At 45.1% G+C, this 24,805-nt stretch overlaps 1 protein-coding gene across 5 annotated transcripts in view; it reads left to right on the plus strand.

Moving 5' to 3' along the window:
• The first annotated feature begins 2,863 nt into the window (after positions 1-2,863).
• Positions 2,864-24,805, plus strand: part of TNC (tenascin C) — a 71,441-nt gene continuing 49,499 nt past the window's right edge. For 2 of the 5 annotated variants that reach the window (XM_088177712.1, XM_088177713.1), the window contains exon 1: positions 2,872-3,191. The gene's annotated coding sequence lies outside the window, so the exon portion shown is untranslated. Of the gene's footprint in view, positions 3,192-24,805 lie in introns of all 5 variants that reach the window. The other 3 variants (XM_088177709.1, XM_088177711.1, XM_088177710.1) reach the window with 3 other exon arrangements.

Raw genomic sequence — 24,805 nt, forward strand, 5'->3', positions numbered from 1 at the left:
CTCAGTGTTCATTTAATTTCTCCCTGTTCTTTTCATTAAAAAAAAAAAAAATCAATTTCTATCCACATTCATCTAATGAAAGAGGGCACTGCAGGGCACAGAATCCAGTGCTGGTCCTGCTCGTTAGAGATCACAACCTGGAGCTAACTTTCTGATTAAAATACATTTTCCCTGTTCTTTCATGTTATCATTTGTTTCTGACTCAGTCAATGGTTCAATGTTTGCCACAAACTATGATTAAGGATGGGTGAGCCCAAAAAAGATAAAACAAGAACAAGCCTGAACTCTTACCTGGAACTTATCTCCTGTGGCAATTTTTTTTTTTTTAAGTCAGGTAAGTGGGTGGTGAATTATTGGAGAAAGAATTAGTTTAACTTTTGATTCAGAAGCTGTTGGTGGAAAAAATGGCATTAGCAAATAAATTCCACATGCTGCTTCCCACAGTTTAACTTTATCTGTTGTAGACTAGTGTGTATGGACAGGGAAATTGTTTTGTAAATGTTTGTGAAAGAACTACTGAAATAAGAGACATTCACTGGTTCATTGTATGGAGAACTGTCATTTCCTGAGTCCTATTCTGATTTTATTGGAAAAATTGTGTTACATCTCCCATGCAGGTTTTGATCTTGAGTACACACTTCATTGAATTATAAATCATCCTTAAATCACAGAATATTCTGAGCTGAAGGGGACACAAGGATTGAGTCCAGCTAAGTGAAGGCTCAAACACCCTCAGGGCTATTTCACACCCTGAGTTGGAGCAGAGCTGGCACAGGCTGGCTGCAGGACCAGCTGGAGAAAATTCTGAGAATTACACACAAAAATTGGAGACCTGCTCACGACTGTATTCAACAACTCCACTGCCTTTGAGGATGGTGGAGATGCCCAGAACAAGATGTTCTTCTAAGAAATCAGCACTCAAGGACAATCCAAATCCATTAGCAGGAATTTAATATAATTTCTGACCCTCTTTCCAGCACAGGCTCGTTTCTTCTCTGGGGCCATGACTGTTATGAAACACAGCATTTCACAAAATTAATGCAGAAATTGGAAATGGGTGTTCATATTTGGAAAATATTAAAATTTGTGCTGGGGAGGGGAGCTTGGGGTGAGCTCAGTGATAGAATCAGACGTAAGAAAAAGGCACACAGGGGTTCAGTGTAATACAGCAAACCACAGCAAGGAAAATTTAAGAAGTTCAGTGGGCAAAGGAGCTCTGCATTTTATGGTCTTCCAAAACAGTGAGAATTTCAGGGTCAGGGATTCCCCCATCCTTTTCTAAATGTGTAGGATTGGTTGTGCTGTGGAGGAGTAAAAAGGACAAAATCCTGAACCACACAATAATGGAACACCCTGAGCTGGAGGGACCCACCAGGATCCCCCAGGGCAGCCCCTGTCCCTGCCCAGACCCCCCCAACAATCCCAGCCTGTCCATCCCTGGCAGCGCTGTCCAAACGCTCCTGGAGCTCTGGCAGCCTCGGGGCCGTGCCCATTCCCTGGGGAGCCTGGGCAGTGCCCAGCACCCTCTGGGGGAAGAACCTTGCCCTGAGCTCCAGCCTGAGCCTGCCTCACACAGATTGATGCCCTCCCCTCATGAAGTGATGTGCCCGTGGAGCCAGGGAAAGGCAGCTGCGAGGAGACGTGTTCCGAGGGGAACATGACCTGAAATCCCCAGGCAATCTGGTTTTCTCCTTATCTTTGCCCCTGAGGAGGATTCCAGGACCAGAGGTTTGTGTTTTCATGGCCCTCAGAGATGTTTGGGTAAGTCTTGCTTCCTAAACCATCCAACAGAAGAGTGACTTCATCTTTCATCCTGGAAGACAGATCTGAAAGTTCAAGAGTAATCTTCCTCTTTGCTCCTCTGCCACCACCTCCCCAACAGCAAAAAAACAGCCAAAGGAACCGAACCCAGAGCACAGGGGGAGGGGGTACAGACAGGAGAGAGCCCAGATTTTAGTGTCAGGAGGAGGGAAATCCGTGCTCATGAGAATCCTTTAACTGTGATCTTCTCTTTTTCACCACCAGCCTCAGGTTCAAGGGTTCTCAGAGACAGCAGAGAGCCCTGGGAAGGTCCCAGCTGAGCGCTCTGTGTGTCACTGATAGCTCCGGGATGCAGAGCAGAGATGCCCTGAGCCTCACAGACCTGCTTGGGTTATCTGTACACGCACACAGCCACGTAATCTCTTTTTATCTGATCGGAGAAGAAAGGGAATCCCTCCTGTGTTGCCCTGTTTGGGCTTTTATCTCTCCTATTTTAGTTTGTTTGTTGTTTTAGGTTTGTTTTTTGTGTTTGTTTTTTTTTTTTTTTCTTACAAAGACTCAGGCTACAACTCTGCTCACTTTTCTCGTGAATTCCCCACTCTTCTGCCTGCGGCTCTTCAGAGCAGGAGGGCAAAAAGATGCAAAAGAGATCACAGGATTGAAAATATGGGAATGCGCCAGATCCTCTGCTTGTGTAAATCTGAATTTTGCAGTTGATTCCAGTGAAGTGGGATCTATTTACACCGACGTTAAACCCATTAATTTCTGTAGGAGTCCCTGGAATTTAAACCCTGCTTGTGAATCCCCTGATTTCACGTAAGCTTGCTACTATTTCACAACGCTAAAATAAATGGGGGTGAGGGGATTAAAACTCCTGATATTGCACTCCGCTGATGCTGTAGGGAAAATATGCTGTTTTCTGAGTCATTTGCCCTGAGCTGACTTTCTTTCTGAATGGTTCAGGGGGTTTCCTTCTTTAGCCATAAATCGCATGCAAATCCTTTTTTTTTTTTTTTTTTTTGTTTTTGTGTGTGTGTGTGTGTGCCTGTGGATGACAGCGTGTGTGAGTGTGTGCGCGCTTTTCAGAATCCACGCCAGAGAGAGAGAGAGAGAGAGAGAGAGAGGCTGTTCCTTTAAAGCAAAACCGAAAAAAAAAAATGCCTTCAGGCGTCCTATTACAGTGGAACGAGCCAAGGATCAGGATTTGCAGCTCAGCTATATAAACCCAGCAGAATCTGGCTGCTCTGACCAGTTTGCCTTGCTGTCAAAGCTCGCAGCCCTGCGCTCGCACACGGCACCAGGCACCGCAAACTTCGCCGAGTTTTGACAGGACGGCAACAAAGTCAGGAGCGCCCAGCTGGCTCCCAACACCCTATTTATTTCATGGAGGCTGCTCACAGCGGGATCTAAGCTCTGTCAGAGTCTCTAAGGTAAGTCCGCTTCTTCCCTGAATGGAAAAGGAGCTGTTCTCGCTCCCAGGTTGGCATCACCCACCCCCAGGTGAGCGGGCAGGGAATCATTTGGGATTGGAGCACGCCTGCCTCCAAGCCCGTCTGCACTGTCCGCTGTGATCGTGTCAGAAATGTCCCGGTGACATCCGGCCGACCCAATGAATGAACGGAGCGGGAGCTGCCTGGGTGCTGGGCATCCTCACAAGGACAGGCAGGATCAGGCAGGGTAGGAAAGCAGGTCTGGGATTCCCTCTTGGCTCCTGGAGTGCCAGAAATGTTTCCCCCATCCTCACCTCGCGAACCAGACGAAATCCACTCGCAGGTTTTAACCCTCCCAAGAAACTCTTGTGCTCCTGTCTGTGACCTGATGAGAGCCGGACCCTTCCCTCTGGTCATTTACTGTCCCCACACTTTTGGTTTGTTTTGTTTTTTGCACCAAAGCCTTTGTCACCTTCCTCCCTGCCCCCCACTGGGCTCCAGTTTCTTTTAGAAGTCCGGTAATATTAGCCTGCAGTGGGGAGCAAAGCACAAAGGAAGATTCAACTGGTATTTTATTACCAGCGCTTTGCTGGGTGGGTTCTGGGAGTGGGAGGGTGAAATTCTCCATCCTCATGGAAAAACAGAGGCACTTGCTCTGTGTCTCAGCTCCTTGCTCCCTGGTGCACTGAGATTTTCTGCATGACTGTGTCTGCACTTACCAGCGAGGCTCAAATTGGCTTAAAAAGGAGAATCTGGCTAGGAGAAGGTGAACATACTTAGATTCATTTAGGAGCTAAACCCACTCACTCAATACTTTATGTTACATCACCTTTGCAGAGTTTTCCCTGCCCGATTTTCTGTCTGGCTACCAGGATAGAGAGTTTTTGGCAGTTAATCTAAACTTCTGAAAAGTCTGTCTCATACTATGGGAAAGAATGTTCAGACTGAAATGATGGTGATGTGTTGTGTTGCACAGTGGAGATATAAAATTAAAAACCACAATAAAAACATTTATTAAAGTTTTTCTTAATGAAAAAAAACAGAAAACAATGAGGTGAATGCGATTCTATAGTCTGGGTAAAAGCCTTACTGTCCAGCTGTTGAGTATGGTTTTCTCTCCTGGTTTAATTTTTTAAGACTGCATTAAATATTGAGAATTCATTTTACACATTCCCTGATTAATGTTACATGTGGGGGTTGCTTTATTGTGCTGGGTTTGTGCATTTGCCTTTTAAAGCTGTGAAGTCATGGAATGGTTTGGGTTGGATGGGACCTTGGAGATTATCCAGCTCCAACCATGGGCAGGGACACCTTCCACTAGACCAGGCTGCACAGTTTAGGGGTGCTGGAGTCCAAAAATGAGGTGGACAAAGGGGATTAGGGAGCATCCTTTGAATCCTAGGGAAACTTGCAGAAATGTGATGTGTTTTGGGTTGTTTCTTACTGATACAGGGGACGCAGCGGAAAAATTGAATCTGAAGAAGTTTGACCAGATGAAAGTGTTTAGCCAAGAGAAGATAACTGGTCTGTCTGCACTCAGCTTCCCTGGCAGGGAATTTGGGAAGCAGCTGGAAGAGCTGGCAGGGTGTTCCCATGCAGGTGCTCAGGGAGGGATGTGCACCTGAGCTGAGCAGAGTGGTGGGACAGGAGTGACACGGGCTGTGCCTCCCATCCCAGTCACAGTCACTCTCCCAAGTACCAAATTGGCACTCACCTCCCATATTTTTTGCTCATTAATTTTATCCTTTGGCTCCTTTCAGCCCAGAGAAATTTCTGTGCAAGTCCCAGCCCTTTATCCTCTCACCACAGTTACTTTATCAGTGTTTCCAGAGCTGTGGGAGAGCCAAAGATCTGCTGCAAAGCCCCCAGCCTGCAGATGAGAGTGTCAGGTCTCATCTGGGGAAATGCAGAAATTCTGCTGAAGAAATCCCTTCCAGGTACACAGTGATCATGGGCACATGGAAAGGACAATCAGACCCAAATTTCCTGTTGAAATAGAGATCCTTAGTGATGTTAGAACTTACTGGGAAAATCCCTAAACACAGGCTAAAACGTGCTCTACAAATTCTGAATAAGTGTTAGCTGGAGACTTTTTGAAAGCCATCCTCTTTAATTATCCCAGCTCTTTAAAAGTGGATCATTTCTCCTCAGTATTCACTCAAACTTAACTATCATGTTGCTAGAACATCATTTCTAAAGGGGTTTGACGTTCAGCTTATTTTTCATATTAGTGCTTTTTATAAAATATCTAAAAAAAGCCAAAGACTATTCATGGGTGAAGATGTTCTGACTTGCTATAAAGAGACTGTCAAAGTTTGTTCTTGAGCATTGTCTCACTTTTTGATAAGAAAATGAGATTAAATGGCAGAGTCTGTGCTTTTTGGGACTTTCTCATCCTTTTCAAGAGTCAGGCAGAGCTAAAAAGCAGAAGTGTCTGTGAAACAGTGATGCTGCTTCGGAGCCAGAGCTTTAACCCTTTCATCCCTCCTGGATAAACCATCTGGAAAAGCAGCTTGGCCAGTTCAGTGCCATTTTCCTGGTACAGCACCACGGTGCCTCTGTCCACCCAGCCCTGTAGGATGTGTCCAGAGGTTCGAGTGCTGCTGGTGGCATTTAATTGTCCTGGATTGGACAATGAGTGTCTGGTGGAAATGGATGGGAGGGAGAATCAGTGTCCATCCAGTCCTGCATCCCTTAGGAAGCCCTGGGATCCCTGGAGGAATATTACCTTTGGAAGGAAGATTAATGCAGAGGGTGGTGTCTGCATTGTCAGCTCCACATTTACCTGTCCTACCTCTGTGCCATGGGAAATCCAGAGTGGTCAAATAATTACTCTCATTTGAAGCCTGTGATTTGATAAATTCCTCCTTGGCCTTGTGCCATCACAGTCTGCTAAGCTGAAGGGCCATTGACACTTTTAAGGTCTAGTGGCTCATAAAACTCCAGGCTTTGGAGTGGATGAATTATATCCCTGGAAAGTTCAAAATCTCAGCTTTCCAATAATAAAAGGAATTTGGTTTGAACTGTGTCAGTTTGAGATACAGGGCTTGGAAACTGGGCTCTGATTTACCAATGTGTGCTTTCTCATACTTAATGATTGGTGTGAGTTTAGCACACCCGGCTCAAAGACTGAGCTCTGATCTAACCCTGTGGTTATAAACTGCAGAAGTCTGAAACTACTGTAAAATGTAATAGCTGCTCTTAGTGGTTTTAAGGAAGCTGCAGATGTCAGATTGCAGAAAAAATCATTGTTGCTGAAGCAGGAAACTAAGGAAGACAGCAATCGAAGTGAAAGGAGTTAATATTTTGTCATCTACCAGGCTCAGAAGTCTTCAAAACTGCAAGCAATTATAGGATTAGTAACTAATGAGTTCTGGACAGGAAGCACCATAACCTGAGGTCAAGAGCTCGAAATAAGGGATGTGTGCAGATTGCTTATGAGTTCTTCAGATGCAATTTAGTTCATTAAACTGCTTGATGAAGAGGACCTGTTGTCCATGGCTTTGGTTGGTTGATGTTGTAATTCTTGCTCCAGCATTTTAGGGTCTCACTGTATTAGGAGTGAAGAGGTTTAATAAATTATTATTTCTGCCACAAAGAACTTACAATTCCTATTATTAACAATTCCCAAAAAGTTCTGTGTACAGTGAAGAGAAAAAGGAAATAAGAAGGCAGTTCTTTGAGGAAGGGGACTGCTGGAAAGCAGAGAAATGAACAATCTTGAGGGACAATCTTGAACTGTGCAGTTTCCACTGAGCTCAGGGTTTCCAAAAGTGTGAATCCTCCCCTCCCTCCGTGCTCACTGTCCACTCGTGTGTCTGACCCTCTGGCCACTCAGAGCTGGAGTTAAAAGCCTTCCACATGTGGGAAAAGTTAGAGACCGGGCATTGTTCCAGCTACTGAAATCCCTCCGTGCATGATGCAACCCCACGGTGTGGAATGGGCAGACTGGGAGGAGGAGTCACTGGGATGCTGCTGACAAGAGGTGGCCCTGGAGCCTGCAGGAAGTGTCTGGGCATTGAAAGAAAGAATAGATGAGGATCCTTCTGCTAAAAAGGCAAAGTTTGAATAATTTAGTGTAACTTTTTAGCATTAAATGAATGATCACGTGCCCTTGTAACTAGAATTGTCCTTAATGTAAGATTTTTCTGGATTTCTAAATACATCATTTCTCTCTCCTATATGCTGCCTGTCCTGTTGCTGACCAAACAACATCAAAAAACCTCTACTATAGCTTCAGAAAGTATATCCAGATGTAGAATTTAAATAACAGTTATTAATATAAATTATACCCCCCAACACACCCCTCCTAAGCCAATGTGTGATTTTGCTGCTCAGGCAGTGGAGTCAATGGGAAATAACTCCCCATTTATGTTCCTGTTTGGCTTATGCATGAGCCAATCACCCAAGACAAATCCATCCTGAGCTGATCTCGTCGCAAGAAATTTCCCCGAGCTCCCATCCTTAATTGTCTGCAGTTTCAATTAAACTAAGGTGGGAGGGTGCCAAGCTTTCAGCACTTCCAAGGGGGGTGCCCAAACAGGCAGTGGCATTTTGTATTCTTTGGGGAGCTGGAGGGCAGCGTTGCCAAGTTTGCATTCAGTCATCCATCACATATTAGCCCACTGGAGCTCCATTCTTCCCAAGCAATGGGGGAGCTCTGCTTCCTACTCTGACACATCACTCACACTGAAAGCCCTTTCCCCAAACCCAGCACAGGCCAGAGAAAGGAAGCTTTTCTTTGATTCATACAGGCCCTTTCCAAACTCCTCACAAAAATGATATTGTTTCATGCTCAGAAAACATATTCTCCTCAGCAGCTGAGGAGAAAGTGCAGGGTGGTAGGACAGAAACCTTAAATACAGATTTTTCCTAAAGTGCTTGCTTGAATCCTGGGCTCAACAAAGGTCTATTGTAGTGGCTGCCCCTTCCCATGGCAGGCTGGAGCACTGGCTATGTGTGGATAGATATTGGCCAGGAGCCTCCCAGAAGGCTGAAACTGAGAGCCTGGGGAAATTCCATTATAATGATTTTGGCTCTAACTGTGCCCAACATGCACCAGGACTTGCTAAGCCCATAAGCCTAAAATTGCAAATGCTAATTTTGTTATGGAATTAGGATATTTACCAGAATATTAATCCAAACAGTCTTGATTCTTTAAATTTATCTTCTTTTCCACCACTCTGGCAGCTAAAAGGGAACATCAATTTCTCCTGCTGTTTGTACATGAAAATTAAACTGTGAGATCCTTTCCCTGTGTGCCCACCAGAACTGGCTAAAGAGTTATTTCCACCATTAAGGAAAGGCTGGAAAAGGACTAAAAAAAGCTTTATTTCCAAGACATAAGTTCACTTTCCCTTGCCAAGAAACCGAAATACTTGGAAAGAGGCAGATTTTGTGGGTCAGTTTGGGGTTTATCTCAGGCACAGCCCAGCAGGGGAGAGAGGCTGTGGGTTGAGGACTCTGGGGACTGTGGTTTTGTGCTGAAAAGCCTTTATTTGGACAGGAAAGAGTCACTCTCAGAGTGTGCTGAGCACTTCAGCACCAGCCCTTGGTGGTTATCTCCCTCCTCAGGATTTCATCTTGTCAGGAGCTGCTTGTTGGCCTCTCAAAAGGAGCTCAGTGGCCACTTTGCACTGGTTCTTTGTCTCTTCTGGCTCCTTTGGAAGGCCAGCCTCTTTTGGATGTGCTGGATCCTCCTAAATGGTTTCTCTGTGCTGTGGGACAAAGGTCTATGCCAAGAAAGATATAAAGGTAGCTTGTGATCTGCAGGCAGCCCATTCCTCTTGGCCAGAGGCAGTGTAATGCATATTTTCCCTTTGCTTGTGGCTTGTACTTCCCTCCTGCATTGCTTGTACCACAGTAATTCAGGGCTGACTCCTGATGAATGCTGCACACTGTGGGCCACAAGGCACGGGAGAACAGGATACATGTGAAGGGAAAGTTCTCAGATCATTTTTCTTATTGAAGGATTTTGGCCATGTAAACAGTTTCCAGGAAAAAAAAAAACAACAAAAAACAACAAAACCCGCTGGCATTTCCCGTGGTGAGCACTCCTTATGAATGTCCTATCTATTTTTGCAGTTTGGTGGCCAAGTGGAGTGTTTAGAGGAGGATATACCACCTACAAGCCAGAGAATTTATATTTCCACTGCCAAGTGTTAATTATGATGTAGACTTAGCCACTTTACAGGTTAGCAAGTCAATCACAGGGAGCCAAGGCTCCAAGTGCTGCAGCTCCAGGCTTGATGGAAAGCCTGCAGCACCCAGAGTGCCATGCTCAAACATTATTTGTTGCTTTATTTGTCATTCTCTGGTTGTTATTTCTTATATCGTTTATTTGTATAACAAGAGCACGTTGGGATTTGCTAATGGTTGACAGGGTTGCTGTCAGAAAGAAGGAAATTCAATTTATCATCACCAGCCATGTGACAGGGATGCTTTTTTGGTTGTTCTGATCCCTGACCTTGATCAATTCCAGGAATGGGGAATCCACAACCTCACTGTGTTATATGTGCCCCATATATCCTGTAATCCTAATATCCTAGTAATCAACTCAAAAAAGAGGATCCTCAATTCAACTAGAATTTAATTAATTAATATAACTAAAATTAATGAATTTAACTAAAAATTGAGTTTGTGGTGTCCAATTCCACCTGGGAGAGAGCTTTTCCTGCTGCCAGCAGCAATACTGAGTTCCCTTTGGTGTGGGGTGCTGGATGTCCATATAACACACATTGCCTTAATGATATCTTTTTGCAGAGGGTGCCTGGGGCTGCTCCAGTTTGGTCTGTGCTCATATAGGTCAGGAGTGCTGCTCATGGAGCAGCACAGGGACAAACCCAGGCTGCCAGAGGGGAAATCAGAACCCAGAGAGCATTTTCCATGCCCAGAGTGACCCTTCATTGTCCCCTGTCCCCTGCAGCCTGCCCTGCTGAGGGGATGGGTTTCTCCCAGGCAGACTTCAGGGGCTGCCAGCCAAATTCTCATGTGACACAATGGCATTGATTTCACTGGGATCTAGTGCTGGATAATTGAGCTCCACGTCCCTCCTTTCACCATCCCACAGCTCAAATTGCTGCCAGCCAAGGCTCCAGCACAGGCAGGGCTCAAGTGGCAGTGGGATAAGGGATCGAGGTCAGGGTGGTGCTGGTGGAGGTCTCTCAAGCCTCTCATTAATGTGGCCGTGCCCAATTTGCTGACATTTGAGGCAGCAGAGCAGATTTTTGTCCGAGTTCAGTCACTAATCACTGCTCAGGGCTGTGTTTATGGCTGTAATTTCCATTACATTACATAAGTGCCTCTGTTTTACATCAGAGCACTGCAAAGCATCCCCAGACTGGACTTTTCAGAAGCAGCTCCTCTCTTTTTCCAAACGCCTTGCACTCAATTTGTTTCATATCTTGTGCCTCTCATTTATATTTCATTTTGCCTTGCCAAGCCATGGCTGATTTCATTCCATCTTCTCTTCACGATGTGTTTTGCTCTGCTCTGAGTTTGCTACCCTTCCCTGGGTTGCCAAAGATGCAAATTCTTGATGCTACCACATGTGACAGAACTAGGCCAGGCAGATCTGCAGCCCGGGGGCGATTACTGGAAGTCAGATTTCAAGGAACTCCTTCTGTGGTCTTGTGAGTTAGGAAAATGTGCACATTCCTGTGTGTTTGAGGTGCTAGTACCAAGGACAGAGGAGCTCCAGCAGGGAGGAAAAGCCGCCCAGGGAAACTCATAATTGGTTTAAAAGTAAGGAACTGCCTGTGAAGGGTTACCCATCTGTTTCCTCAGCTTCTTTTAAAAGCATGCCCGATGTCTGCTAATGACAGGAGGCAAGGAGTGATAATTCTGATCCCCAGGAATAGTGCAGGCTTTTATGGCTGAGTCCTGAGTCATTTTTAGTGCTTGAATAAGTGTATGGCTAAATCAAAGTAAAATTATAAAGCACATGCAAATATTTATAATGAATTCTGGAAGTATCCCGCTGCGTGCTGACCAATATCATCTGCAGCAATCCATACAATTAAATACTTTCTGTTATTCCACACCAATATAAATGTAAATTTTTCGTGCTCTTAGTTACAGTAAAGCTGTTAAAAGAGAAGAATTCCACCTCTCTTGCCTCTATACGTGACATTCCTTCAGCAAAAATGATTTTAAATATGGAAAAGTGTGGGGCTGGGTGTGTGGAGCAGAATTTTGGCTCATCTCTTGCTCCTGACCTCCAGGAGAAATTTGAAAAACAGCTTCCTCAGAGGTGCTGTACAAAGCAGTGTTGTCTCAGTGTCTATTCACTGTGTATTTGTTTAATATGTCAGTAGTTTATGGTTCTTATAAACGGTCCTTATTTCTATTGCACACATTTACCAGTATCTTTAGTAAATGTATTAATTTGGCACCTGGTTTTTCATAGCAGATCAGCTGTTCCTTCACCTATTGTTATTATATTTATAAAGAGTATTGATGGCTTATTTCATACCTCTCATCAGCAGTAAAAAAGGTGATGTTTGATACCTAAATCATGAACTTTTGAGACAAATTACACTGGCCAAGTTCCCATCTCCAGGACTGGCTGCTGCTTTGTTCTCAGCAGCTCCTGCTTGGCATTAAGGGAGTGGGAAGAAAATTCAGAAGTTTTGAATTTCTGCTCTTCCCATCTCATCCCAAAACCACCTAGAACTTTGTGCAATGGGCTCTGGAAAATTTATAGGTGGTTTTGGAAGCAACAGCGTGGAGAAGGGCCTGGAAATGAAGCGGAGCTTTGTGTGTGGAAGGAACACGAGTTGCTGTGATTCATGCGAGCGAGCACACCAACCTCATGGTCTGAAACGGCATCAGCAAAGCCCTCAAAGTATTTCAAAGCAAAGCCTCCAGCGTCTACCCAGAAAATAATGAGCTCCTGACAAAGTGTAACTTGGCACAGAAACTTTCCAAAGACAAGTTTAGAAAACCGTCGATCTTTTCCAGCTCTGCGTCTTTGCTGCGAGCAGGGAAAAGCCAAGAGCCCGGCGAATGCTTTTGCTATTAGCAAAGGCTTTATTAAAAGGTACAGGACGTACTTAAGAGGCAGGAGTGGTTTCTGCTGGGAGATTATGCACAGGAGCTGCTTTTGCAGTGAAAGGGATTTTTTTACACTGGAAAAGGCACTAATTGAGGCTTCTGTGTCTGCCGTGGCCCGCATTCAATTCCCTGTTCAGCAGCCCCGAGTTCTGCTCGTGTCTTCAGTGGGTGATGGGCAAAAGTCACTCCTGTGCTGGAAATGCAGGCAGGGGGGTCAGGCAGAAGCCAGGCAAAAGGAAGGTGTGACCCACCCCTTCTGCTTTCCACGAGTGCCTGGGATGTGACCCATTTCTACAGCTCTGCTTCTGCTTTTAGAGCAGTGCTGGTTTTTCTGAATCCATTGTTGTCTTTGCTGTTCCCATCTCTGATGTGCCCTGCTGTTTCTAATCCACGGTTTTTGTCTAGGCTCTATCTGCCATGGGCTTTTTCTTCCCCCTCTGAGAGCTACAGCAGGAACAGAGGTTGCTTTGCAGATGTGAGAAAAGAGTATTTAGCAGATGGCTTTTTTCTCCCCCCGTTTCTGAGTTTGTAGCAAATTGCTCCACTTGGCTGATTGCTGTGCCCCCTGCCAGGAGCCTAAATTCAGCTCCAGAGCACCCCACCGACCTGCTGGTTTTGTTTCTCTTTTCTCAGCTCCCATTTCCAGAAATTGATGCTCAAGTGTCCGAGCTCTTAACAAAACCCCAAGCTCCAAGGGCAGACTGAATTCTCTGTTAACTTGTGTCTCGTCCCAGTCCCTGTGAGTTAGACCAGCTGGGCTTGCTGTGAGTTCTCCCATGGTTACCTCTTGTAATGCTGTTTCTCTTTTTGTTTTAGTTTATATGCAACACATTGGAATGATCTGCTCTATAAAATAACCAGGCTGTTTCTTGTGGCTGGTGTAAAATTCCTTCTGTGGTCAGAGCTGGATGAAGGATTCTCCTGCACTTCCCATCCACAGGGCTGAATCACTTGGGTTGTGTAACAGCAGCAAACATTGGCACACCAAGGTGCAGGAGGATCGTGCCCACGGGTGGGAATGATCCCTCTGATCCCAGAAAATGTCTAGAGATTAAAGGAATTTCAATTGATGTAAGAGAACGAGCTAGACTCGTACATTTTGGGTCAGTTGCAGATTTTTCTCAAATTCTCTGGTGTCTTTCTCTGTGGGTTTTGGTAACCTTGTAATTTATTTCCATGAATTCATCTTCTTATTCTGGTAATTGGCCTGGCACATCCTCTTGGCTTCAGAGTAAGGCTGCAGTTCTCTGTTGTTACCCCAGAGTTTCAGGCAGCCCTGTAGCTCTGGGCATTTGTGCTGCACATCTGGTCAGACTCTGCTCTTCAGAGCAAAAGATTTCAGAGAATCAAAGAATGACAGAATGGCTTCGTTTGAAAAGGAGCTTAAAACTCATCCCATTCTACCACCCCTGCCATGGCAGGGACCCCTCCCACTGTCCCAGGCTACTCCAAGCCCCAGTGTCCAACCTGGCCTTGGGCACTGCCAGGGATCCAGGGGCAGCCACAGCTGCTCTGGGCACCCTGTGCCAGCCCTGCCCACCCTGCCAGGGAACAATTCCTGCCCAATATCCCATCCAGCCCTGCCCTCTGGCAGACTAAACCCATTCCCCCTTGCCCTTGTAAAAAGTCTCTCTCCATCTTTCTGGTTGGCTTCTTCAGGTCCTGGAAAGCTGCAATTACCCAAAACCTTCTCCTCTCCAGGTGAACAATCCCAGAGCTGCTCCATCCTCTGATCCCCCTGGTGCCTCCTCTGGATCTCTCCAGCAGCTCCAGCTCCTTCCTGTGCTGGTTCCAGGGCTGGGGCAGCTCTGCAGATTTCCCTTTCTCTCCTACACTGCAGGGATAACACTCCAGCTCTTTGCTTTTTAATGATTTATTTTCTGACAATTTTAGAACGCCCCTCAAGAAGATGTTGAATTATGCAAATGAAGATTTGACAGCACCTTTCCTGTGAGGTCCTTGGAATACTGAATTCCCAGGGACACACATTGCCCCTGTGAGGTTTTACCACAGGTTAAGCAGAGGCACAGCAGATGATTTATGAAATTATTTCAGAGCAGGATGCCTGAGTTTCAGTCCTCAGGGACTAAACTAACCATGGGACCACACCATTAATCCCAAGGCACTTTCTGGAATCTCTGCCCAAGGTTTTGTGGCAATTCCATGGGTCCAGCTCTATTTAGCTCCATTTCTCCTGTTATGGAGAAGACTTGGGGATGCAGACCCCCAGTCAGGAAGGTTTTATCTCAACCTTTATTGCTGAGATGCAGTTTTTCCAAGCCTGGGGAATCCATTCATTGGGAGACCTGCTCATTCCCACTTTGCAATGATTCCTTAATTCTGTACCTCCCCATTCCTCGAATTCCAAGGTGAATATATTCCTTGGCTGCCCTATTGGTTCACCTCAAACTTTATTCCAATTTAGATTTCCCATCATTCAGCAGACTCCCTGGTAAGCCAGTCTGACAATTTGTATTCCCAGAGTCCATAAAGGAGAATTTGTCCTCTCCAGAAAGGTCAGCACCACAAACCAAGGCTCTGTGGTAAAGCACAGGTGAGCTCTGTGCCCCCTTTCCTGTCCATCACCTTCCACAGGTCCCTGCAGGACAAATCCAGGAGGAATTTGTTCCTTTCCTTATGCTGCATGAGAACCAGATTCAAAACCACATCCACACGTGTGTCACTGTTGGAAATGTTAGCTGAAATATATTCTAAAAAATAAGATTATTCCAAATGAGCATTTGTTTGGTCTTTCCAGCTCAGCAATCAGAGTTTCACCTCCTCACATCCTAAAGGGAATAAACCTAATTTGTAAGAAAAACCCTTTGCTTTTTATAGATGCAGCTTTTTCATTTCCTGGGCTTTGCACCTCTGAGAAAGAGCAACATAAACCATGAGTGAGACATTACTTCAGCCAACCTACTCCAGGCTGCATTATTCCCCTGAACTCATTCAGCAGCATCTTTTTTGCATGGTTTTATCATATTTTTTTTGCCTCCAACAAAACCAGGATTTTAAAAAAACATAATACACAGACATATTTTTAGCTGCTGTGAATCCCTGCAGTGCCGTGGGTCAAATGCACCAGCTGGGCTAACACATTTTGGAGGCAGAGGGGAAGTGGAGTTGTCTGAGACACCAGAGCAGCACCATCAAATCCCAAACCTGAGAAATCTCAGTGTCTGTCTCCTCTGCTGCCCCTCCCAGCTCTGCTCTCTTCTCTTTCTCACTCTTCCAAGCTGTTTGTTTTCTATCTCGAGCCAATCTGACTCTCAGCCAAACATCCTGGGGGGACAGGGGAGTGTTATTTATCCATAGTCCCAATCCTTTGGTGGATAACAAGCAGAGTTGGTCTTGGGAAAGGGAGAATTCCTGTCCGTGGAGATGGTAACAAGCTGAGGGTAATTGGGCAGAGCAGCAATAAGGAGCCCTCTGGCACCTGGACCAGTATTTTTGAAGTGTTTTGCTGCCTGAAAATTCAGTTTGTGTTTGAAAATGCACTGATGTGTTTTAGTCCCCGATGGGCACAGCTCTGAGCTTTTAGAGGTGGGAGTGAACATGAGATTAATTCTCTTTTTTCTGTCCTGGGGTGCAGAGAGCATGAGCACTGTGGGTTCACTTTCATAAATTTTCACTTAGTAATTGAAGGCCAGGCTGCTTTGGCTTTTATTAGAAGAAGGAGCAGGAATCCTTTGAAGAAATGATTGAGGTGGTTATTCTTTCAAACAGGCCATTTGGTTCAAAGCAAGCCATTACTGGTTTCAAAGATTTACTAAAAAAGATTTGTCAGGGAATTTTTTCTCAAGAATAGGAGCTTCTGAAATGCTGCTGATTCCCTCTCAGTTTCCTTCGTGCTGAGTCTTCAGAATCAAATGAAACATGGCACCTTTCAATGACCAAATATGTGTTGTGAAAACCCTTCCAGCAGTTGTACCTGTTACTTTATCATCACTTGGCTCCAGTTCTTTTATAAAGACAACTTTCACACTTTTTTCTTTTTTTTTCTTTTTTTTTTTTTTTTTTTTACATCCAATGGAGGGAAATACTGATTAAAATTATACAAAATGAGAGGAACAAAAAGAAATATTTTCTTCTCATATAGGAGACCACTGATGCCACCAAATAACAGATGTGAAATACTGTCATTCTAGTAAGTACAGTAAATATAATTCATAAATATCCTTGAGTGCTTGCAGAGAGATCAGTGCAAACCAGCCAAATCTTTCTTCAAGAAAAAAATCTTTCTTCAAATAAAAATTGGAGTCCAGTTTACCTCCTCCACAATGGAACAGAAGCCCTGTTCTGGGGAAGGTTTCACTGCTGCAGAAGGTGGGTGCTGGTCACTCTGGCAGGGAGAGGTGTGGGATGGTTTGTGCTCTTTGGATGCTAGAGTGTGACCCTGCCAGGTGACATCTGCCACATGGATGGGTGTAACTGGTTTCTGCCACTGAGCTGCTGCTGTAGAAATCTTGAAAATAGATGAAGATCTTTGTTCTGTCATCTCAGAACAAAGAATCCGTTTATTGTCCCCCTTTCCCATCTTATTGCTCTCCCCTTCTCCTGTTGGGCAAAAGAAAAAAAAAGAAAAAACACAAAAAAAACCCTCAAAAATCCCCAAACTCAATTTATTTATTCACTTCTCAATTCTGCCTGAGCCCGTTTTTTACAGACCCTTCTTTTGTGAGTTTAATCAGATGCTTGATAAGAGAAAAAGCGTTGCTAACTAACAGGGGCTACAAAGCAGCCCCTTCAGGGAACACATGACCTCATCCCCAGGATTACTCCAGCACAGGAATTCAGCCTCCAGCACACCCAAAATAAACCTCTGCAGGGAAATGCTTTATCCGCCTCCCCTTGGCTGGGCATTCTCTTTGCCAATGTCCTCCTCGAAACACGTATGGAAATTCAGATTTTCCTGCTCCCAAGCAGCCTGCCCTGCTGGCTGGAGCTGCCTTTGGGCTGCTGCCCTGCTGGAGCAGCCAGCCCTGGCACAGGATGCAGCCATGGAGCAGGGCTGGTTTTCACTCCCAGCTCCCTTTGTGTGTCGGGTTTTGTTGGATGCTCGGAGCCTTGGCAGCCCTGGGAACTCTGTGGGGTCACACACAGCGTCCCCAAACTCACCCTCTGCCAAGAGGTGCCACAAATCCCTCCCTGATGGATGGGAAGTGACACCGTTGTGTTGTCTTGGTGCTCTCAAGGCCTTTAGCACCTAATACTGGGCAGCACCACTATCCCAAGGATTTCATCCCTGCTCGGGAAACTTGCAGCCAGGTGCTTTGGCATCTCAGTCTGGGTGTCAAGACTTAGCTCCTGTTGTCCCTGTGATGAGGAGAAGGACGTGGTGAGCAGCTGCCCACTCTGGCTCACTTTTGCTGGACAAGGTGTCCAAGGAAAGGCAGGAAGGAGTCCTGCAGTTCTTGAAGCAAAATGAACTAAAAAGGCAAGATCCTGTCAAGCCCCAGGCTGGAGACCTGGTTAAGCCCCATTATCCCTGGTCAGGAGCTCATAACCATGCTGGAAGGCAGCACATCTGCAGCTCACACTGAGCTGTATCATTGATTTGTTTCTAATTATGCACATTTAGCAGCAATTTACATGAAAGATTAAACACCACATTACGAGTGTGGTCTGATTAATTCTGCACCACGCTTCTAAGTCACTCAGCAATTACCTTCCCTCATTTTTAACAGGGATAATTTTATTAAATCTGGTGCTACAAAAAATGAGCTCAGAGCTTTGGATTCCTGTTTTTAGTGTGGTCTCTTCCCGAGGCTGGCAGCCTTTATATAATTACTACATAATGCCACGTTGGATGCTTCTCATTTAAACACCAGCTTAAATATCTGCAAGGCTCTGACACAAGCCAAGGCAAGCTGGGATATCACAGGGTTCAGCAGATGCCACTGCCTTGGGCTCTGCTCCTGGAAATGTGAATTCTTCATCATGCTTGGGATACCTGGTGGAGACAGATGCTGCAAAGACTCGAGGTCTGAGTTAGTTCTATAAATAATTGACCTGGAGAGTAAGTTCTGCCCTGAACACCACGGTGGTGGTGTCAGAGCAGCTCTGCTCCAGGCTGTGCCATTCCCAAGGCTCTCCTTTGCCCTTTTACCATCAATCTTGTCCCAGCCTGTGACCTGTTTAGAGGGTGACTGTGATTAAACCTTATTACCAGCTGTAGCCACTTGGCTCCTCTTATTTAGCACACTTGGGGCTTCCTCTAACCCAGGTAATATATTAAAAGAATTAAGGCATTCTAGCATGAAGAGCATTAAGTTTGTGCACAAAAATTGAGAGCAGAAGAAGCCTTTTCTTGGGAGTAAACTGAAGAATCTTTCCAGAGCAGCTAGAAACAGAATTAGGAAGTTTAGTTATTTGTACTTTGTTTAGACTTATTAGAAATCAGGATGAGAACTGCCTGGGCTGAGATGGCAGAACTGAGGGTTGGTCTCAGCTCTCCCAATCCCAGCTCGGTGCCATTCCCACATTCCTGGCTCTCCCCCGAGCTCTTGCTCCTTTGCTCCTGGTGGAATAGCAATAGCAATGGTATGTTCAGACAGGATTTCTTTTCTTTTCTCATCATCAGCCAGGTAATTCCTAAGAAACACAAATCAGCAGAGTCTGTAGGACCCAGGAACTGGAAGGCACCTCTTGGTTGCTGAGTTCCATATCCTGTTATTGCAAGCACCTCGTCCATAATCTGTTTTTCGCTTCTGTTTAATTATTGCATGTTTTCAGCAGTCACTTTCTCCCAGCTGTATCTCTGCCAGCTGATTTAATTTTTTATTTAATTCATGAGATTTGCTCAATATATTCAGTATTTCACTGATCAGAGGTGTCACTGATACTGGAATAAGACCACCTCCGATCCCTGATTTTTTAGTCTGCTTTGAAAAAGAGCCAAACTCATTGTTTAGTTTGGAAAGTTCTGTTCTCTCTCTGAGATCCTGAACAAGGATAGACCTGGAGAGATTTTCCATGGCTAAGAGACAAAACTTCTGAAACAAAAGTAGTTTATAATGGAATAATCATGCTAATTTACCTCAAAATAGTCACCGTACAACAGAAGATTTAGCCTCTCATGGCTCTCTTCTTATGCTTATCATTCAGAATTTACCAGAGCTCTTTCCCATTTTTATGGATGTTGGCTTCAGTGGATTATTTCTCTTTCCCCTTTGTGGCTCTGTCATGCTGATGGCTTTGAAATATGAGCCTTTGCTAAATTCTAAAGTGTACACAAAGCAATTAATTAAAATTCCTTCCAAAACAGCCCTGGCACAGCCCTGGCAGTGCTGCTTTCCAGCCAAGGTAGAATGGGTGGAGGCTAAAATGCATCCAAGTCGTTTTATTTCAGGATGGTGTACAGCAGGATCTGTGAACCAGAGACCCTAGAGCTTCCCCAAAACAGGAGCATCACCTAAGGGCCATAGCCAAAGGTAAAATCTGAACTGGAGTGAAGAGTTCTGGCTTTTGCAAGACCTCGGGGGCTGCACAGGGCAAAAATTACCCATGAATTAATTGCAGTTTTTTGAAAGAGTCTGAGGTATAAATGTGATAACAGGACCTCTCATAGGATTTAAGATAATCTGAAATTCCTCTTGTTTTCACAACTAATTCCAGTGGCATGGGCAAGGCCCTTGGAATGGAGGATGGAGGCATCCTGGGCTTGAAAACTGGAATGAGCCCTGAATTAAGTGTGCAGAGCAGTTCCCATCTCTGCACTCAGAGTGCTCCTGCTCGTGTCTGCCCTCGTCCCACAGAGCTCCCCTGCTCGGGAATGAGCAGTGCCAGCACCAGATGGGACACAGGTGGCTCCAGGGGCATCCAGAGCCCCGAGCTGTGGCTGCTCAGCCACATCAAACACAAACTGCTGCTTTGCCCCGAAATGAGAAGGACTGAAGTCACAAAGGCAGGCACATCCAGAGGAAAATGTGCTTTTATGTGCTTTGAGAGCTGTAAATGCCTTCTGGGAGGTGTTTGAACCACCGTGGTGGGGCTCGGCAGAGCTGGATCAGCTTCCTGCAGCTTGCAGTGGGTAAAATACCTCAGCAGAAAGGCAGGGGAGCTTGGGATCTCAGTGTCGGCCTCTCCATGCCCCAGTTTTCCATATTTAAAGTGGAGGAGTGCTTTGTTTATTCATTATAATTACAAAAGCTTTCAGAGAAGAGGCTCTTTGCCTTCCTCCTGCACATGTGGATGCCATGAGGCTCCTCTTGTGGGGCTCACTGAGTCCTTCTGTGACAGAAAAAAAGTGGATTTGTGTCACTTTTATCCCTTCACTTCAACTCCTCTAGGTAAACAACCTTTAAAACTTCCTTCCCAGTTGTTTCTTCTCTGCCACTTTCTCCATGGAGTTTTTTCCAGAGGATGCTTTCTTGCTTTTTGCCTCTTTTTCACACTCATTATACTCCCACAGACAGCCAGATCATTAATGCTTATCTCCCTTTGTCATTTCCAGGAAAAGCTTTAATCTGAAAATCTGGCATAGGTGGGGTGGCAAAGGCTTTTTATTCAGTGCTTTCACATTTTGCTGTTTATTAAAGGGAGGTCACTGAGCCTGGATCCATAGTTTTATGAGGGCTTTCCAGATGTGAGATTTCTTATCTAGAAAACTGTAGAGCATTTGCAGGATATTTATTTTGTATGACCTGGCCATGGAGGTAGAAGTGAAGTTATTTGACTATAAATTAAATAATTCATTTCTAAATTAAATGTAAGCCCTCAACCTGGAACCTGGATGGATTCCTGCTTATTACTCTGCATTTTATCTGTTAGAACCATTGAGAAAAAGGCAATCAGCTTCTTTCTGTCCCTTTGGAAAGTTATGACCCTCTTCTCACCTCTTCTTGCAGCCGATTTAAGACTTTGAAGAAAATTCCTGAATTATGCAAATTTCCTTTTGGAGTTTCACACCCTCAGGAGCTGCTCGTATCTATCTGCAGGGTCTAAGTGGGGTTGAAATAATTGCCACATTTCTTTGCACACAGCTCTCTGGGAGCCTTGGGGAGCACAGTGGATTTTCTGAATTACTCTAAATTCGTCTGCCTTTAAATTCCTTTCTTTATAAGGGATATAATGTAAATAAAGAAGAGGGGAAAAAAAAAGGCGACAATTTGGCTTTGATCATTTCTGCTGAAAAGATTCAGGGCTGATGGCTCAGGACTGTTATGAATTTCTGCTCTCCACTGTGGTTTAATATAGTTTGACCTACACTGACTATTCCTGCTGATTCCTTCGCCCCGTTGGAATTTGGAATAGAAAGAAAATTATTTTTTCTGCAGTTATGAAGGTGTGGAAACAGCAGTGAGAGATGATGAAGTCAGAGTGGTTCAGGTTTTGGCCTGACATGTCAGAACTCCCAGGGCCCCCCAGTCCCTTGCTTTGAGAACATTTCTGAGTTAATGCACTTTTGCTGCAGAGGATCCCCACAGCCTCGGCAGTCAAATGCTCTTGGCAAAACCAGCCCAGCCTTGGAGGGGCTGCATCTTTGGAGGCTTTGCCTTGTGGAAATGCCCTTTGCAGATGGTCTCAGTTTGTGAGTCCTGTGGAACAGCCCTGCTTGTATTCCTTGCAGGAAATGCCCCAGTTCCCCATGTCAGCACAGAGGGAAGGGTCCAGCTCACATCAAATCCCTGCTGTGGCTCTTCTGTTTCTGTGGCAGGGGACAAGGGGCAGTGATAAAATGCTGTCAGTGCCTCCACACTGCCCTGCTGGCCACCCCAGGCTGTATCCCTGATCCGGGGAGCACACGGATCACGCCTTGCTGGGAACTATGGAAAGATGAAGTTCCAGCAGCTAACAGATCACAGAAAACCGGTTTGGTGTGAGCAATCTACAAACCTCGAAATGCTCCTTGTTGTGATCCCTGGAGAGGCTTTGGCTCTTCTCCTCCCTGTCAGAATCCAGCCCGCTGCTATTTTACCCAGATTTTAACAAGATGTGCTTGAATCCAACGTGGTGCTGACAATATTTGATCCCCTCCTGCTGTAATGTTGGAAGTATCTGCTCTGACAGGGATTCCAGTTTTTGCCTCTCTATTTTTCCCTGCCATTTTTATGTCTAATTTCCAAGTCATGACATGTAGAGGATGTCTGAGCAAATTTAATCAGCCTTCTGCCTTCGTTAGGAAGGACAGCTGAGATAGTTTTTAACACCTCCATTCCTTCTTTGCTGCAATCTGTTTTGATTAAAATTGCACAGGGCTCTCATCTGCATATTTATCATTCCACATACCCACAAATCATCCCCCAACTCTGCCACTCCTGAACGTTCAGGAGAGACTGGAGTGCTACACCAGGACTTTAAAGTATGCAGACATTAATTTAGTTTCTCACACCTGCTGCTTTCCAGCAAATATGGCTTTGGGGAAGGGAAATATTCATGCATTACCTTTGCTTAGTATTCCCCAGGAGTCAGGATTCCTGGGGTTTTTTTTCAAGATTGAGTGAAGATTTCCTATTAAAAAACAAATTTCTAATTAAATAGAAAGGTCCTGAAAAAGTTGTGATGCCAGGAGGGGGGCAAGAGGGGAAGGGAGGATGTCTAAACAAAGAAATAACCCTTTTTAATAACATTTTTTCAGCTTTTGACAGCCAGACTGTGACGTGCTTTCAGATCTTCAGATGAAAGGGCTGCAGTAGAAATGAAAATTATTCCTTCCCTTTGTGCTATTGACAGTCCATCCTCCACCACATATTATTAAGTGTATCACCAGGCAATGATTAGGTTTTTAAGGAGTGTTTTCTAGAAATAGCCTTTTCCTGCTCTTTGGTTAAAATCTAACTTTTAAAGTTAATGTTCATATAAGAAAATTATCTTCTTACCTGAATCTCGTTTGCCCCAGCTGGTGCTGTAGAGATGCTATGATTTGCTTCTCAATTCATAATCTCTATTTTTTAATCAGATATTTAAGTTGTGTGAGAGGCCACAACACCTTTTCTTATCATTTATATTGAGATTGTGCCTCTGGGAGGAGGAGAGCAGGGGATCACTCTTGCCCAAGGAGGGTGGGAAGGTGCCAGTGACCAGATGGGGAGAACACCAGCCCTAAATTTATTGTCCTGCAGGACAAGCAGAACATCGTGCACATCATCCACATCATCGTGTCCAGGATTTTTGTAATCAGGGTGGCAGGATGAGCTCATTAGGATGAGAGGTGTTCCCTATTAGATAAAATACTTGTAAAAATGGACACACTCTGGGTCATACAAACCTCTCAAAGAACCTGAGAGATGTCAGACATCACCCAGCTCCTCTTACAGACCACAAGACCAAACTCATGCTGGGAAGGGTCATTTTCTGCCAGCCTTTGCTGCAAGACTTTTAGGTGCCCCTAAATAATCCAGCAGCTGATGTCTGCAAAGAAAATATCAAGAGGATTTCTCCAAGAGGCAGGTTTAAAATACAATCTATGTGGGACACATATTGAGAAAGTAAGAAAATTACAGCCTGAAAAATATTCCAGGCTGGAGCTTTTCAGCTCTGTTCCCAGCCTGATAAGCTGGTCCAGCTCAAGGCTAGGGAGAATTTCTCCCAGGGTGATAATTTGGTCAAAATAAAAAGGAATTAATAACAAAGATAGAACACCTGTTGTGGTGTGTGCCCAGGCCCTGGCCATGGGGTGTCTTCTCTCTGAACCAATCACCTTTTCTCTACTCTGGGAGTTGCAGTCCTGCTATAAAACCAAGTGTGTTTGTGAATAAACTTGGCTCTTTCTTCCTGTCATGAAAAACAACCACGTAGCTGTGCATCTTATTTCCACCGCACTTAAAGGGTTAAAACCCCTTCCCACGGCTACACAATCCACACGAGCTGTCCTGAAGGGTAGACGAGGGGAAAGGAAGGGACAGCAGAGCCTGGCAGTCACTGTGGCTTCATTTCCCTCCTGCTCCTGGGTGGTCGCTTGTGGCCTGAGCTGTTGTTTGGATGTGTTTGAGGAACTGGGGCTGGAGAGGAGGATGTCCTCTTTGTTCTCCCAGCCAAGACCATGGCTAATGCATAAAGAACTGGAGGAAGGTGTCTTGTTTTGTAGATGTCAGATCCAGGAGTGGAGCTCAGCTAATCATGCTGGGCCCTTGGCAGATGGGATGAGATGGGGAACACCTGATGGGGATGAATTAGCTCAGACATCACACGAGGTGTCAAAGCACAGAGCAGGCATGGAATGCTGCTCCGAGACCACCACGATGTTTCTCCAGAAACTTCAAAAGGATGTCAGCCAATACACATTAATTCTTCCAGTATCATCTGAGCTGAGAGGTTTGGCTGCCTCTAATGCAGAAGTGTCCACTCAGAGTCCTGGTGCTCATGTGGCTTTCATCAGGAGTGGAGGTGACAGTGACAGTGGCTCTTGCCAGAGCAGGTTTTTCATTTCCCAGGCATATTAAAGAAATCATGGTTTGTACAATGATTAAATGATTTGTCAACTAACACTGGTCAGCAGAAAAAGTGCAATTTCCTTGGTTTGGGTAAGGCCCGTATTCCTATAGGTTGGGATTTACAGAAGCCATAAGGAAATGGATGCTCAACTTGCACTAAAATTCAGTGAGAATGAGATGCAG

This window comes from Sturnus vulgaris, chromosome 22, assembly GCF_052056855.1.
Source record: "Sturnus vulgaris isolate bStuVul1 chromosome 22, bStuVul1.hap1, whole genome shotgun sequence".
Classification (NCBI taxonomy): Eukaryota; Metazoa; Chordata; class Aves; order Passeriformes; family Sturnidae; genus Sturnus; species Sturnus vulgaris.